This window comes from Xyrauchen texanus, chromosome 13 (assembly GCF_025860055.1).
Source record: "Xyrauchen texanus isolate HMW12.3.18 chromosome 13, RBS_HiC_50CHRs, whole genome shotgun sequence".
Classification (NCBI taxonomy): domain Eukaryota; kingdom Metazoa; phylum Chordata; class Actinopteri; order Cypriniformes; family Catostomidae; genus Xyrauchen; species Xyrauchen texanus.
In genome coordinates, this window is record NC_068288.1 from 32,821,904 (window position 1) to 32,836,195 (window position 14,292).

Genomic DNA, 14,292 nt, shown 5'->3' on the forward strand with positions numbered 1-14,292 from the left:
TTTCTACAACTTGATTGGGAGTCCATCTGTGGTAAATTCAGTTGATTGGACATGATTTGGAAAGGCTATATAAGGTCCCACAGTTAACAGTGCATGTCAGGTCAGCATTGCTCGGCTGCTGTCTGTAATCAACACATTTGACGTGACAGGACGGGCCAGCGAGGACGAGCAGAGACATTGCTGAAAAGGAAAGTTTTTTTTTAGTTTTGTTTGTGGGTTCATGGCATAATCTGATTTGTGACTGGATCAGAATGGCAAACTATAGTGGATTGTCAGAGGATGAAGATATGCAGATGGGTTGGGAAAAGAGTACGAGTAGGAAAGGAGGAGGGAAAAAAGAAAATAGAAATAGTCAGATGACAAAGAAGAGAACATTAGAAGAGGATGAAGAAATTCGAGAAGTAAGGAAAAAGATAATGATGGAAGAGTTTAAGATCATTCTTAAATTTAAAGTGGGGAATGAAATTACATCAGTTAGCCCGATCACTCTTACAAATGGATTGAAGAAAGCGATTGGGGAAATAGAAATGGCGAAAGTGTTACGTGATGGGAGCCTATTGGTGAAATGCAAAAATATTGAGCAGAAAAATAAAACTATGAAACTGCAATCAGTATGTAAGAAAGAAATAGTGGAGAAAAAAATAATTGGTGAGAAGAGAGGAACTAAGGGAGTGATAACAGGAATTCCTGTAGAAGAGAATCTGGAAGAACTAAGGAAAGTAATTAAAGGAGGAATGATCACAGAAATCACTCGATTGCAGGCTTTCAGAAATGGAGAAAAAACAGATAGTGAGTCTGTAATGCTACAGTTTAAAGATGATGTACTTCCTATGAAAGTGATGGTAGGATATATGAGCTTTAATGTCAGAGAATATGTACCTCCTCCATTAAGATGTTATAAATGTCAGCGATATGGACATACTGAAAATGTATGTAAAGGGAAACAGAGATGTGGTAGATGTGGAGGAGAACATGCATATGGAGAATGTGGGAGTAATGTTACAATAAAGTGTTGTAATTGTGGAGGGAACCACACAGCAGCATATGGGGGCTGTGAAATCCGAAAAAAGGCAGTTGAGGTTCAAAAAGTAAAATTAAATCAGAAAATAACATATGCAGAGGCTGTGAAAATATATAATAATGAAAGAGAAAATGAAGACATTGGTACGAATAAAGAAGGAACGGGGTCAAAACAGGAAAATACAGGAATGTCAATGGATAGGATAGTGCTTTTTGTAGCATATGTCATAAATTGTTCAGAACAAGCAAAAACAAAAACAGAGAAGATAAAAATCATAGTTAAGGCAGCAGCTAAATTCCTAAACATGAAAGATTTGTCATGGGAAAAGATACATGCTGATCTTAACCATGGAGAAGAGAACGCAGATACAGCTTCTCAAAGCATAACTTAATGTTGGTAATTCAATGGAATGCTAGAAGATTGATAGCAAATGGATATGAGTTTAAGGGATATATTGATAAACTTGGAAAGAAACCAGATATCATTTGCATTCAGGAAACATGGCTCAAAACTAATCTGGATTTCATTATTAAAGGATATAATACCATACGTGAAGATAGAAGAAATGGAATTGGAGGGGGATGTGCAATATTTATTAAAGAGGGTATAGTTTATAGGAGGTTAAAAACAATACAAGAATTAGAGGTAATAGTTGTTGAAATGTGGAACAAGAAAGAAAAGATCAAAGTGATTAACTTCTACAACCCATGTAAAAAACTAGAGAGAGTACAACTAGAATCAATACTAGAGGAGTGGAGAGGAAAAAAATTATTTGGTGCGGGGATTTTAATGCACATAGTAAGGTGTGGGGTGAAAAAGAAGATTTAAATGGAGAAATTTTAGAAGAAATAATGGATGAAAAGGAATTAGTATGTCTAAATGATGGGTCTGGTACAAGAATAAATTTAAGTAAGGGTATAGAGACTGCAATAGATCTTACATTGGTGTCCCAGTCTTTGGTAGGGATAAGTAGTTGGGAAGTAAATAAGGAAAGTACTATAGGGAGTGATCATTATCCTATATACATAGAAATTGGAATAGAAAGGGATATGCAAAAGAAAGAGAGAGTAAGTATGTGGAAATTTGAGGAAGCAGATTGGAACAAGTTTAGAATATTGTCCAAAGAAAAATTAAAGGAGGTTTGTATAAATCAGGGAGTTGAAGATCTGAATGAAGAAATAAGTAGTATTATTTTAGGTGCAGGAAAAGAGTCGATACCAAAAAGAGGAGGCAGTATTAGAAAGAAAATCGTTCCGTGGTGGACACAAGAATGCTCAAAGGTAATTAAAGAGAGAAATAAAGCATTTAAAATCCTGAAAAGAACACATAACTTCCAGAATTTAATTGATTATAAGAGGAAGCAGGCTGTAGTAAGGATGACAATAAAGAGAGTTAAGAAAAACTTTTGGGGGAAGTATTGTGAATCTCTAGGAAGAAGTACACCATTAGATAGAGTATGGGGTATGATTAAGAGAATGTCAGGAAATAAAAAAGAATATGGTTATCCCATAATGAAAGAAGGAGAGAAAGTAATAATAGAGAGCAAAGGTAAAGCAGAGTTGCTGGCAAGGACATTTGTTAAAATACATAGTAATAGTAATTTGAGTAATGAGGAAAAGACGCAGAGGGAGAAAACAATAAGAGATAGTGTTGAAGTAATACAGGATGGTGGGGATAGTGAAAGTACCATAAATGTGATGTTTACAATGGGTGAGTTGAATAATGTCTTAAGAAAATCGGGAAAAACAATGCCAGGGAATGATCAAATAAGTTATTTTATGATAAAAAATTTAAATGATGAGAGTAAAGAAATGTTATTAAAGTTATATAATAAGGTATGGGAAGTGGGATGTTTACCAAAAAAGTGGAAAGAATCAATTATTGTCCCTATATGTAAACCAGGTAAGGATCCGAGTTTGGCAGAAAGTTATAGACCGATTGCTTTAACTTCACATGTAGGGAAAATTATGGAAAAAATGATAAATGAAAGATTAAAGTATTATTTGGAGACAAAGGAATTGATAAAGGATTACCAGAGTGGGTTTAGAAAGGGACGAAGCACAATAGATCCGGCTATATGTTTAGAAAGTGAAATTAGAAAAGCTCAAATTAATAAAGAAAGTATATTATCTGTATTTTTTTATGTTGAGAAGGCGTACGATATGTTGTGGAAACAAGGACTTATGATTAAGATTTATAAATTGGGAATAAGAGGGAGAATGTATAGTTGGATCAAAAACTTTTTAACTGATAGATGGATCGCTAATAAGAGTAGGGACAGAATTGAGTACAAAGTATTTAGTGGAAAATGGAACTCCTCAAGGGAGTATAGTTAGTCCAGTTTTGTTTTTAATTATGATAAATGAAGTGTTTAGTAGAGTTGATAGATCTATAAGTGTTGCTTTATTTGCAGATGACGGTGTTATGTGGAAAAAGGGAAGAAATATAGAATATATAGTGAGGAAGATGCAAGAGGCAATTGGGAAGGTAGAGAGTTGGGGAATGGAATGGGGTTTTAGGTTTTCAGTGGCAAAGACCAAAGTAATCTGTTTTTCTCAAAGGAAAAATCAAGAACAGATTCAACTTAAACTTTATGACAAAAATCTAGAGAGAGTGGAATGTTTTAAATATCTCGGGATATGGTTTGACAAAAAACTTAACTGGAAAATACATATTGAGAAAGTTGTTGAAAAATGTAAAAGAATATTGAATGTAATAAGATGTTTGAGAGGTAGAGAGTGGGGAGCAAATAGGACCTCATTGAAAATAGTTTATATTGGATTAATTAGGGCAGTTATTGATTATGGATGTACAGTTTACCAGTCTGCTTCAAGAACTTTAAAAAAAAAGTTGGCTGTTATTCAAAGTCAGGCATTGAGACTCTGTTGTGGTGCTTTTAAAACAACCCCAGTAGCGGCATTACAAGTAGAAATGAATGAGATGCCATTGGAGATTAGAAGAAATCAGATAGCATTAACGTACTGGGCAAATTTAAAAGGGCATAAGGAAAGACACCTGACTCAGAAGGTGTTACAACCATGTCAAGAAAGGGAAAGACGACAGATTAAGAGCTTTGGTTGGATAATAAGGTATGCAGTCGATGAGATAGGGATAGGAGATATGACGGTAAGTCCAACTGTGCCATTATCTAATGTTCCACCTTGGATATTAGGGGAGTTAGAGGTAGATTTGCACCTTTTAGAGTGGAAAAAAGATAATAGTATTGATAGGAGTCAGGTTAGTAGATACATAGAGGAGAAGTATTCTATGTTTGTTAAGATATATACAGATGCATCAAAAACAGAAGATAATAGAGTAGGAGCTGCGTTCATTATACCAGAAGTGAATGTTATGTTAAATAAGAGAGTAAGTGATAAAATGTCAGTGTATACAGGAGAAATGCTGGCCATTCTCTTAGCCCTTGAGTGGGAATAGTAGGTCAAGGGAAGTGTTAATAGGGTCAGATTCAAGCAGTGCGTTAACCAGTATTAAGAACATGAAATCAGAAGCAAGACAGGATATTTTGTTGGAAATAGCCCAAGCTGTTTATAGAATTAATAGAGTAGGAGCAGTAGTAAAATTCATCTGGATTCCAGCCCATATAGGAGTAGAAGGAAATGAAATGGCAGAAAAATATGCCAATAATGCAACAAAAAAAACAGAGGTAGATAGGTAATAAGTTATAGTAAGGCGGAAGTTAAAAGCATAATCAAAGAAGAAATGAGAAAGAAGTGGCAAGTGGAGTGGGATATAGAAACAAAAGCAAGAATGTACTACAGTATCCAGAAGAGGGTAGGAGGTATGAGAGAAAATAGTAGGAATAAAAGGGAAGAGGACATTATTTCAAGAATGAGATTTGGGCATACTGGATTGAATAGTACGCTTAAATTAATAGGGAAGCATGAAACTGGGATGTGTGAGGTCTGTAATATTAACGAAACAGTAGAACATGTAATTATTAATTGTCATAAGTATAAGGAGGAAAGGATGAGGCTGAAAGACTGATTTAGGAAAGAAAAAATTAGATTTGAAATGAAGGAACTATTACAAATGAATTCAGGGCATGTAGGGTATAGAGCGATATTTGTGTTTTTGAGTAATACAGGGCTTAGTAGAAGGATATGAGTTTAGTTTCCGTAGAAAATTTTATTTATTAATAATGAAAATGTATGAATATTAATAATGTTATTAGATATTTATGAAGTTATTTATTGGTTTTAGTATGGATGTATGTAGGTATTTATATATTTAGTTTAAGGGTAGTGAGGAAAGGCTATTGTGATCCACACTCCATATCAGAAGGTGGCGGTAATGCACACTTAAAAGTTGTTTGCCAACCGCCATTAAAAGAAAGAAGAAGAAGAAGTGCATGTCAGAGCACAAACCAAGCCATGAAGTCCAAGGAATTGTCTGTAGACCTCCGAGACAGGATTGGATCTGAGGAAGGGTACAGAAGAATTTCTGCAGCATTGAAGGTCCCAATGAGCATAGTGGCCTCCATCATCCGTAAATGGATGACATTTGGAACCACCAGGACTCTTCCTAAAGCTGGCCGCCTGGCCAAATTGAGCTATCGAGGGAGAAGGGCTTTAGTCAGGGAGGTGACCAAGAACCCGATGGTCACTCTGACAGAGCTCCAGCGTTTCTCTGTGGAGGTGAACATTCCAGAAGAAAAACGGAAGACACTCCTCAGTAAAAGGGACATGACAGCCCGCCTGGAGTTTACCAAAAGGCACCTTAAGGACTCTCAGACCATGAGAAGCAAAATTCTCTGGTCTGATGAAACAAAGATTTAACTCTTTGGCCTGAATGGCAAGCATCATGTCTGGAGGAAACCAGGCTTCCCTACAGTGAAGCATGGTGGTGGCAGCATCATGCTGTGGGGATGTTTTTCAGCAGCAGGAACTGGGAGACTAGTCAGGATCGAGGGAAAGATGAATGCAGCAATGTACAAAGACATCCTTGATGAAAACCTGCTCCAGAGCACTCTGGACCTGAGACTGGGGTGATGGTTCATCTTCCAACTGGACAACGAACCTAAGCACACAGCCAAGATAACAAAGGAGTGGCTACGGAACAACTCTGTGAATGTCCTTGAGTGGCACAGCCAGAGCCCAGACTTGAACCCGATTGAACATCTCTGGAGAGATCTGAAAATGGCTGCGCATCGACACTCCCCATCCAACCTGATGGAGCTTGAGAGGTCCTGCAAAGAAGAATGGGAGAAACTGCCAAAAAATAGGTGCCAAGCTTGTGGCATCATATACAAAAAGACTTGAGGCTGTAATTGGTGCTTCAACAAAGTATTGAGCAAAGGCTGTGAATACTTATGTACATCGTTTTTTATTTTTAATAAATTTGCAAAGATTTCAAACAAACTTCTTTCACATTGTCATTATCGGGTATTGTTTGTAGAATTTTGAGGAAAATAATGAAATTAATCAGTTTTGGAATAAGGCTGTAACATAACAAAATGTGGAAAAAATTGAAGCGCTGTGAATACGTTCCGGATGCACTGTATCTATTTAGCCAGGCACACACCTAATTTATACATCATATCACAATTAGGCTGCTTTAGTTAGGTCTGCCAGAACCAGACACCAGAAACACTGATCGTGATCTATAACTCTGCAATAAATTGAATGGCATCTATGCTAATTTTATTATATTTGTTTCCCTGTCTCAACCTCGGGACTCCTATACTGAGGTCACCAGAACCTGCTGGATCCAGCTCTATTCCTGCTTCGTGTTGGACTCCAATGCTACATGTCACCGAGCGATGATGACTAATAGCATCAGGTGCCAGCCAAACATCACTTCAGTCTATTACGATGGACTTCAGAGGATGAACTGATGCCAGCTCCAACAATAAGACATAGGATACTTCATCTGCCATTGCCTGAACCTTGGACTTATGATAGACCTCACCAAAATTACTGACCAGGTTGAACTGCGATGCACCTAACTGATCTCTGCCTACATCACCTCGGTCTGATGATGGACTACATAGACAATCAATTAATTGCAAATAAAACCCTTCATCAACCAACTAACAAGGACAATTGCATCTATGTGAATTGATGCAGTTAATCCAGGATGGACTTCAAAGACATTGGTCATTAACCTTACAGTTCATACAAAATCTTTGTTTAAACACTGACCCTTAACATTTAATAATTTTGATCATTTTAAACCATGACTTGCACTATACATAAGTAATATTGCCATTATATTCATGATCCCATCCAGAGGGGAACTGGCCCCCACAGTGAGCCTGGTTTCTCCCAAGGTTATTTTTCTCCATTAACCAAAATCTTATGGAGTTTTGTGTTCCTTACCACAGTCACCTTGGGGTTATAAATTATTAACAAAATACACACTGATGACTCATAGAAGACATTATAGATATTACAGCTTCATTTTCTGTTAATGCATAATCTTTTGTATAGCTGCTTTGAAACCATGTGTGTTGTGAAAAGCACTATACAGATAAAAATTACTTGACTTGAATGTTTTTTAGGGGTATTTTTTACCTTTTTGGCAGCATGTTATTTTTCCTAACAATTCAAAACCTAAACTGTGTCTTATCCGTTTATGTCAAAATGTCAATTAAATCAATTTATTAATACAAATTCTTCAGTCAGAGAATGTATTACGTCTTGCCCTAAAAATTACATCAACATTAACTATATCAGAGGTAACAAATAAAAAATAGGGATGGGCACGAGTACTCGGGTACAGCAATGATAGATCATGAAAACGATGATAGAGTGATCACGCATGATGTGACTTTTCAATTAATTAAAAATCCAGTGACAATTACCTGATAACTAAACATAAACATGTCAACGAGGGAGCTTATTTTTAATTTTGAGATTGATTACATTGTGACTTTGAGGGGTACATTGATTATCAGAGACTTCTCATAGCAAACAAACTGACACGACGCTGCAATGTTATCGTTAAAATAATAAAAAAAAAAAAGAGTGTGTAATTAACAGTGTTTTGAACACCGGTCTCTGCAAAACAACATGTTAATGGATATTATTTAACAAAAGTGAATGTTTGTCACTGACTAAACCTCCCTGCCCTGTGTGACGTAACACACACCTGTATCTAGATTAAATGAATGAAGATTTCCGCTCGAGTTTCCAAGTTAGATATCTGATATAAAGTGTCATTCCATTGCACTTTCCTCAGTTGAAAGGTGGAAATTCAGACACTCCAAGTTGAATGGAATGCTGTATCAAAAGGTTTGAGTCTGTTTGACTCACGACAAGACCGCTATCGCGAGCTGTCATTTGCTAACGAGATTCCCATCTGGAAGTCTCGAAAAGCTGCTCAGTTTCAGTGAGAGTTACGGATGGAACGGAGAGCAGGTGCAATCCTGTGAAGAGTGATGGAGATTGCCCTCACAGTTCTCCCCTCACAGTCGCGTGCTCCAGGATGCACTAGAATAGATAATGAAGCCACTCATATCTCATTTTAATCACACATGTAACTAATTTAATATTTATATATTCTAAAATATTTTACTGATTTGCTGAATCGCGATTCATTCTATTTTTAACAGTCTAAATCAACTATTGATCACGATTCTCAAATCAAAAATCATATTTCAAGATCGATGCATAATCGGCTGGATTACTAATTGATGCATCGAGAAATCTAGTGAATCGTTACACACCTAATGCTATGTACAGGGTTGGAAGGGTTATTTCTGAAATGTATTCCACTACAGTAATTTGTAACGTATTCCGTTAGATTACTCAAGGTCATTAACGTATTCGAAATACTTTGGATTACTTCTTCAGATCTGGTAGATTTTTTTCACTTGTTTTGACTATAAACAAAATTTGCCTTAATATCAAATGTCATACTAGAAAAAAGAAATTATGATTCAACGTGAATTTTCTTGATAAAAAATATGATCGTGCCTGGTAACGTGCATGCAAAATGGCTAGAAATAACATTTAACTTAGCGTACAGCTGAAAATTTACACAAGGTTTATTTCTAATTCTTCTGTTCCAAACTTACTTCAAATGTATTCTCTGTCTGCTCGTATGAATGTAACATAATCATAAAGTGTTTCACCGCTGTTTAAATGCACTTTGGATCGCATCATTTGTATAAATGTTTTCCATCTGAAAGCACTAAATATGAAATTAAACAAATGACAATAAAATGCAAAGTAATCACTTCAGTAATCAAAATACTTTTTGAATGTATCTGTATTCTAAATACCAATGATTTCAATTGTAACTGTAGTGGAATACAGTTACTTATATTTTGTACATTAAATATGTAATCCCGTTACACGTATTTCGTTATTCACCAACCCTGGCTATACATAACTTAAAAACATACATAAACATACTGTATGTTTTATGTAATGAACATAGCATGTCACATTTGGCTGTAATTACATAAATACATGAAACATTTTCAGGTATTGTGGGTAAAAAAGCTATTTTTACACACATATGCAAACTAGGCAGAACTGCATTTTAACATAAAATAGCGAACTATGTATAACTGCATCATTGTATTAAAATTAAAGTTACCACGTTTAACAACTCTAAAATGCCTAAAGGTGTATACTAATTAGTGGAGGCAACGTCATTTCTGATAATCATTAATAATAAAAAAGTTACAATTTATTCAACATTGTAAGGAGCCCCCGAAGTGACCTGTGCAAAAAAATAAATCTAAGAGACTTTCGCATCACTTTACCTCACGGCATCTCGTGACTTATTGCTTATGAGCTTATTGACACGGACGCACTTGCAATAAAACCACTCCTCGCAAACAGTGGAAAAACATTTTACCCTTGTAATAATGAGGTCAACGTGTGGGACGTCGGTTATGACGAACTGTATTAGTATTACTGTACTAATGGTGTATAGACCTTAATCACAGAAGCTTTATACCGTTCGTGTAACTTTATCCCTCACAGTCTCGCTGTCATTTCCATTAAAAATGATGGCGCTAGCGTAAATAAGGTATATTGTGAAATAAGCGCATATAGTGATGCATTGCCATTTTCATGTTACTGGCAACTAATCTAAAAGCGAACTCTTAAAGATAATTGACTAACTTACCTGCTGCAATCGTATGCACTTTGGGAGAAGTAATGTAATGTATTCAGTTGAATAGTAAATAAACACAAGTCTTGCTCTTCTCAGGAAACCGATGGCAATTTAATAAACCTCCCTCTGCTGTCCCTTCCAGCTAAAGCAATTTTTACCCACCCACTAAACCACTAACCCCACCCATTTAGTGACGTCGGCTGTGAGCGTTCAAGCGTTCGTTTATTGGTGCATATGGAACCATTACTTCACCCGATTGGTTGAAGATCCCGTCAATCATTACCTTCTGAGCAGAGGGGTGTTGATAGAAGAGCAGTAGAACGAAACTCACGACTTCTCTTCTCGTTTTCCAAGAAATGACGAAGCGAGAGTGGCGTTGTGGAGGGATGCCGCGGAAATTTTAAATGTCATCATGTAATCACTCTGTGAAAGTATTTCGAGATAAAACTGGGAGAAATGTAATCGGGACAATATATCCTACTCCACACTAATCAGGATTTCAGGCTATGCAAATAAAACATGATTATACATTGAACCATAACAAATAATATGAACAAAATAAATGTAGAGACACAAAATGTCTTAACAATTTTACAAGTGCATGTTATACATCAGAAGCGTGTTCACTTATAGAGACCTTATTCGCAGCAGCTCCATATTTCATATTTATTTCATACAATACATATTTCGATGACATCCACTTTAAAATGTCCTATATCACATCTAATGTTTCACACGTTTTCTGTTTTATCAACCAAAATGTCTTGGAAAGATTTTTTTTTTTTTTTTTTTTTTCCAGTATTTCTTTTCCAGTATTGCCTGTTTATGTAACTGATTTTGTTAATTGTCACTGTGAACATTATCCTTTATGATCCAAACATATACAACCCCAATTACCAAAATTTGGGGCTGTATGGAAAATGCTTACAAAAACAGAGTAGTGATTTATAAATCTGCTCACCCTGTGCTAAAAGTACTACAACAACACATTATTTGATGTTTTACCGTAGTTTTTGTTGTTGTTGTTTTTAAATATACACTAATTTCAAATCAGATGATTGCAACAGGCTTCAACAAATGTTGGGACAGTCGAGTGTTTACCACTGTGTAACTTAATTTCTTCTAAAAACACTTTGTGTTTGTGTTTGGTTTACCTCTGTATAATGGTGGCGCTTCTGGACAGTGTTGATGTAGGGCTTCTGCTTTGCATAGTAAAACTTAAATGTGCAGGATGTAAGATTCAGAAACCCTTGTTATATATGACACCTCAAGTCAAGTGGTTTTTATTGTCGTTTCAACCATATACAGTTAGTACAGTACACAGTGAAAAGAGACAACGTTCCTCCAGGACCATGGTGCTAAATAAAACAACATAGGACAAACACAGAACCACATGAGACTACACAACTAAATAAATACCTATATATACCTATATATAAAGTGCACGTGCAAACATGTGCAAAAAGTACGGGACAGTACAAGAAATTTCTAAAAATGAACAGGACAATAGGCACAGTGAGAGACAGTGCAGTACCGACCAGTAAACAGTAGTGCAAAAAGATTTGTTTCTAAAAACAAATATTTTTTAGAAACATATTGTTCTATGCACATATAACAGTTATTGAGGTAGCAGACAGTTATAAAGTGACAGTAATTAAAGTGCAACTCAGGACACTTGCATGTGTGTGTGTGTGTGTGTGTGTGTGTTAACCAGTCTCTGAGTATTGAGGAGTCGGATGGCTTGGGGGAAGAAGCTGTTACACAGTCTGACTGTGAGGGCCAGAATGCTTCGGTACCTCTTGCCAGACGGCAGGAGGGTAAAGAGTTTGTGTGAGGGGTGTGTGGGGTCGTCCACAATGCTGGTTGCTTTGCGGATACAATGTTTTTTGTAAATGTCTTTGATGGAGGGAAGAGAGAACCCAATGATCTTCTCAGCTGTCCTCACTATCCTCTGCAGGGCTTTGCAGTCCGAAACGGTGCAAGTCCCAAACCAGGTAGTGATGCAGCTGCTCAGGATGCTCTCAATAGTCCCTCTATAGAATGTAGTGAGGATGGGGGGGGTGGGAGATGTGCTTTCCTCAGCCGTCGAAGAAAGTAGAGATGCTGCTGGGCTTTCTTGGTGATAGAGCTGGTGTTGAGGGACCAGGTGAGGTTCTCCGCCAGGTGAACACCAAGGAATTTGGTGCTCTTGACGATCTCCACAGAGGAGCTGTCGATGTTCAGCAGAGAGTGTTCACCTTGTGCTCTCCTAAAGTCAACAACTTTACCTGTGGCCTTTAAGTGAACTGCAGCCAGCTACCTGTAGCTCGTGCTGGCACTTGTGCTCCATAGGGACGCGAGCGAGCGAGCATCTACCAAAACAATGATGTAACATACAAAGAGACTGAACATGATCCCCCAGCATCATGCTGACAGATGAGGTAGCATAATTAAAATTACAGCTATGATTGTTTTACTACAAACTTTGGGACTAAACTAAAACTACTTATCAGCTAACATAGCATACTGATACACACATACAGTTACATACTACCAAACTATACCAGACCGTTTACTGTTGCACTGCAATATTATGTTGCACTATTGAATGTTTTATATGTCATATGTTGTACTACGATCAAGAAACCAGCGTATTTGCTTAAATTGATCCTTTAAACCTGACTTTTATTATAAAGAAAAGATCTTTGAAATTATTTGAAAGTTATGAAGCAAGGTAGCTTGCAATTCGTCAGTGTTAGCAGGCAAGATCAAGTTAGCTAAAATTACACAGATCAATCCTTATGGCACTATAATTCACATGCTTTGCAGGTATAGGCTTACCTGTCGAATAAGAAGAATGCCAATTCAGGGTCGTTTGATCCCCAAAACCGAACAAAGGTCCCTCCAGGAATCAAATGCCTTGCCGATGTTCACTCTAGTTTTCGCTTGACCATGATCACATTCCCGCTTAGTCAGACAGAATTCAGCAGAAGGCTCTCAGGAGCACGCATAAACATCACATCCTTTGAATTTTCCTGGCAAAAGCGACCTGCTCCCTTTGCATGAAAATCAATCTACAGGCTTTAATAGGCAACCTAGAAAGTTGCGTTAAAAGACGAATATTACATGAAATTGTTGCATACTGCACCTTTAACTTGCATCTTTGGATGCCGTGGCGAATGGTGTTGACAGTCAAATGTGTACCGAAGTATTCCCGAGCCCATGTCATGATATCCATTACAGATGCGGGACGGTTTTTAAGACCGTGACAGCTGAGGGATCGGCGATCACACGCATTCAGAAGTGGTTTTCGGCCTAGCCCTTTATGCACTGAGATTTGTTGAATCTTTTAACTATACTGTATTATGCAATGTTGAGGGTGAAATGCAGAAAATCTTTCCAGTTTGTCTTAGAGGAATATTGTTCTCAAAGCACAGAATGTTTTGCTGGCAAATTGGTGCTCTTGACCATCCTTGTTCTTCGAGGACTAGGCTTCTTATATATTATAAAACAATTGCCTCACCTGTTTAACATCTCTTCATCTCTCAAACTCATCAGATTGTTATTAATCCTTGGTTTTCCTGTTTCCTGTGTCAGTTCTTGCATGTATGAATGTTTTTGTCTATGCGCTGTGCCAGGTTCTCTGTGTTTTGCTTTTCCTTTTGCTTCGAGTTAACTTGTTTGTTTTTCAGTTTAATAAAGCTTAGATCCTTATTCCTTGCCTGCCTCGTCACAATCATCACTATGCAAAATGTATCACAAGTGCCCAGAACATTTGCACAGTACTGTATATAAACAGCCAACAGGAAAGTATTTTGATCTAAATAATTACTGATTGAGAAACAACTAAAATCTATAATCTAAAAGTAATGTGTGTGTTTTGGTGCTTGAGTGTGCAAGAGAGAGGGGGATAAAGGTTTTTCCATGTCTGAACAGGTGGTTTCTTTTTTGTCATTTTTTCTAAACCGATGTTGAAAGTAGTACATATTAAAATGTGGGGTCTGGGCAGTGGGGCAATGTTTAACACAACTTTGCTAAATACATATGCACAGGTGCACAATACTTCTCTCTCTCAATTTCTTTCTAACACACACACACACACACACAGACACACACACAGTCTTCCCAGGCAATCTGGGTCACACAAAGCATTTGTAGTCTTTGAAAGAAAACAGAGAGAGAATAAGAGGAAGAGAAAGGAC

The 14,292-nt window shown here is 37.0% G+C and overlaps 1 protein-coding gene across 3 annotated transcripts in view; it reads right to left on the reverse strand.

The window, feature by feature from the left end:
* The window catches only part of LOC127653587 (signal transducer and activator of transcription 1-alpha/beta-like), a 66,498-nt gene extending 56,229 nt beyond the window's left edge, over window positions 1–10,269 (reverse strand). For all 3 annotated transcript variants that reach the window (XR_007971834.1, XR_007971833.1, XM_052140309.1), the window contains exon 1: window positions 10,124–10,269. The gene's annotated coding sequence lies outside the window, so the exon portion shown is untranslated. The remainder of the gene's footprint in view (window positions 1–10,123) is intronic.
* Between the last annotated feature and the right edge of the window lie 4,023 nt (window positions 10,270–14,292).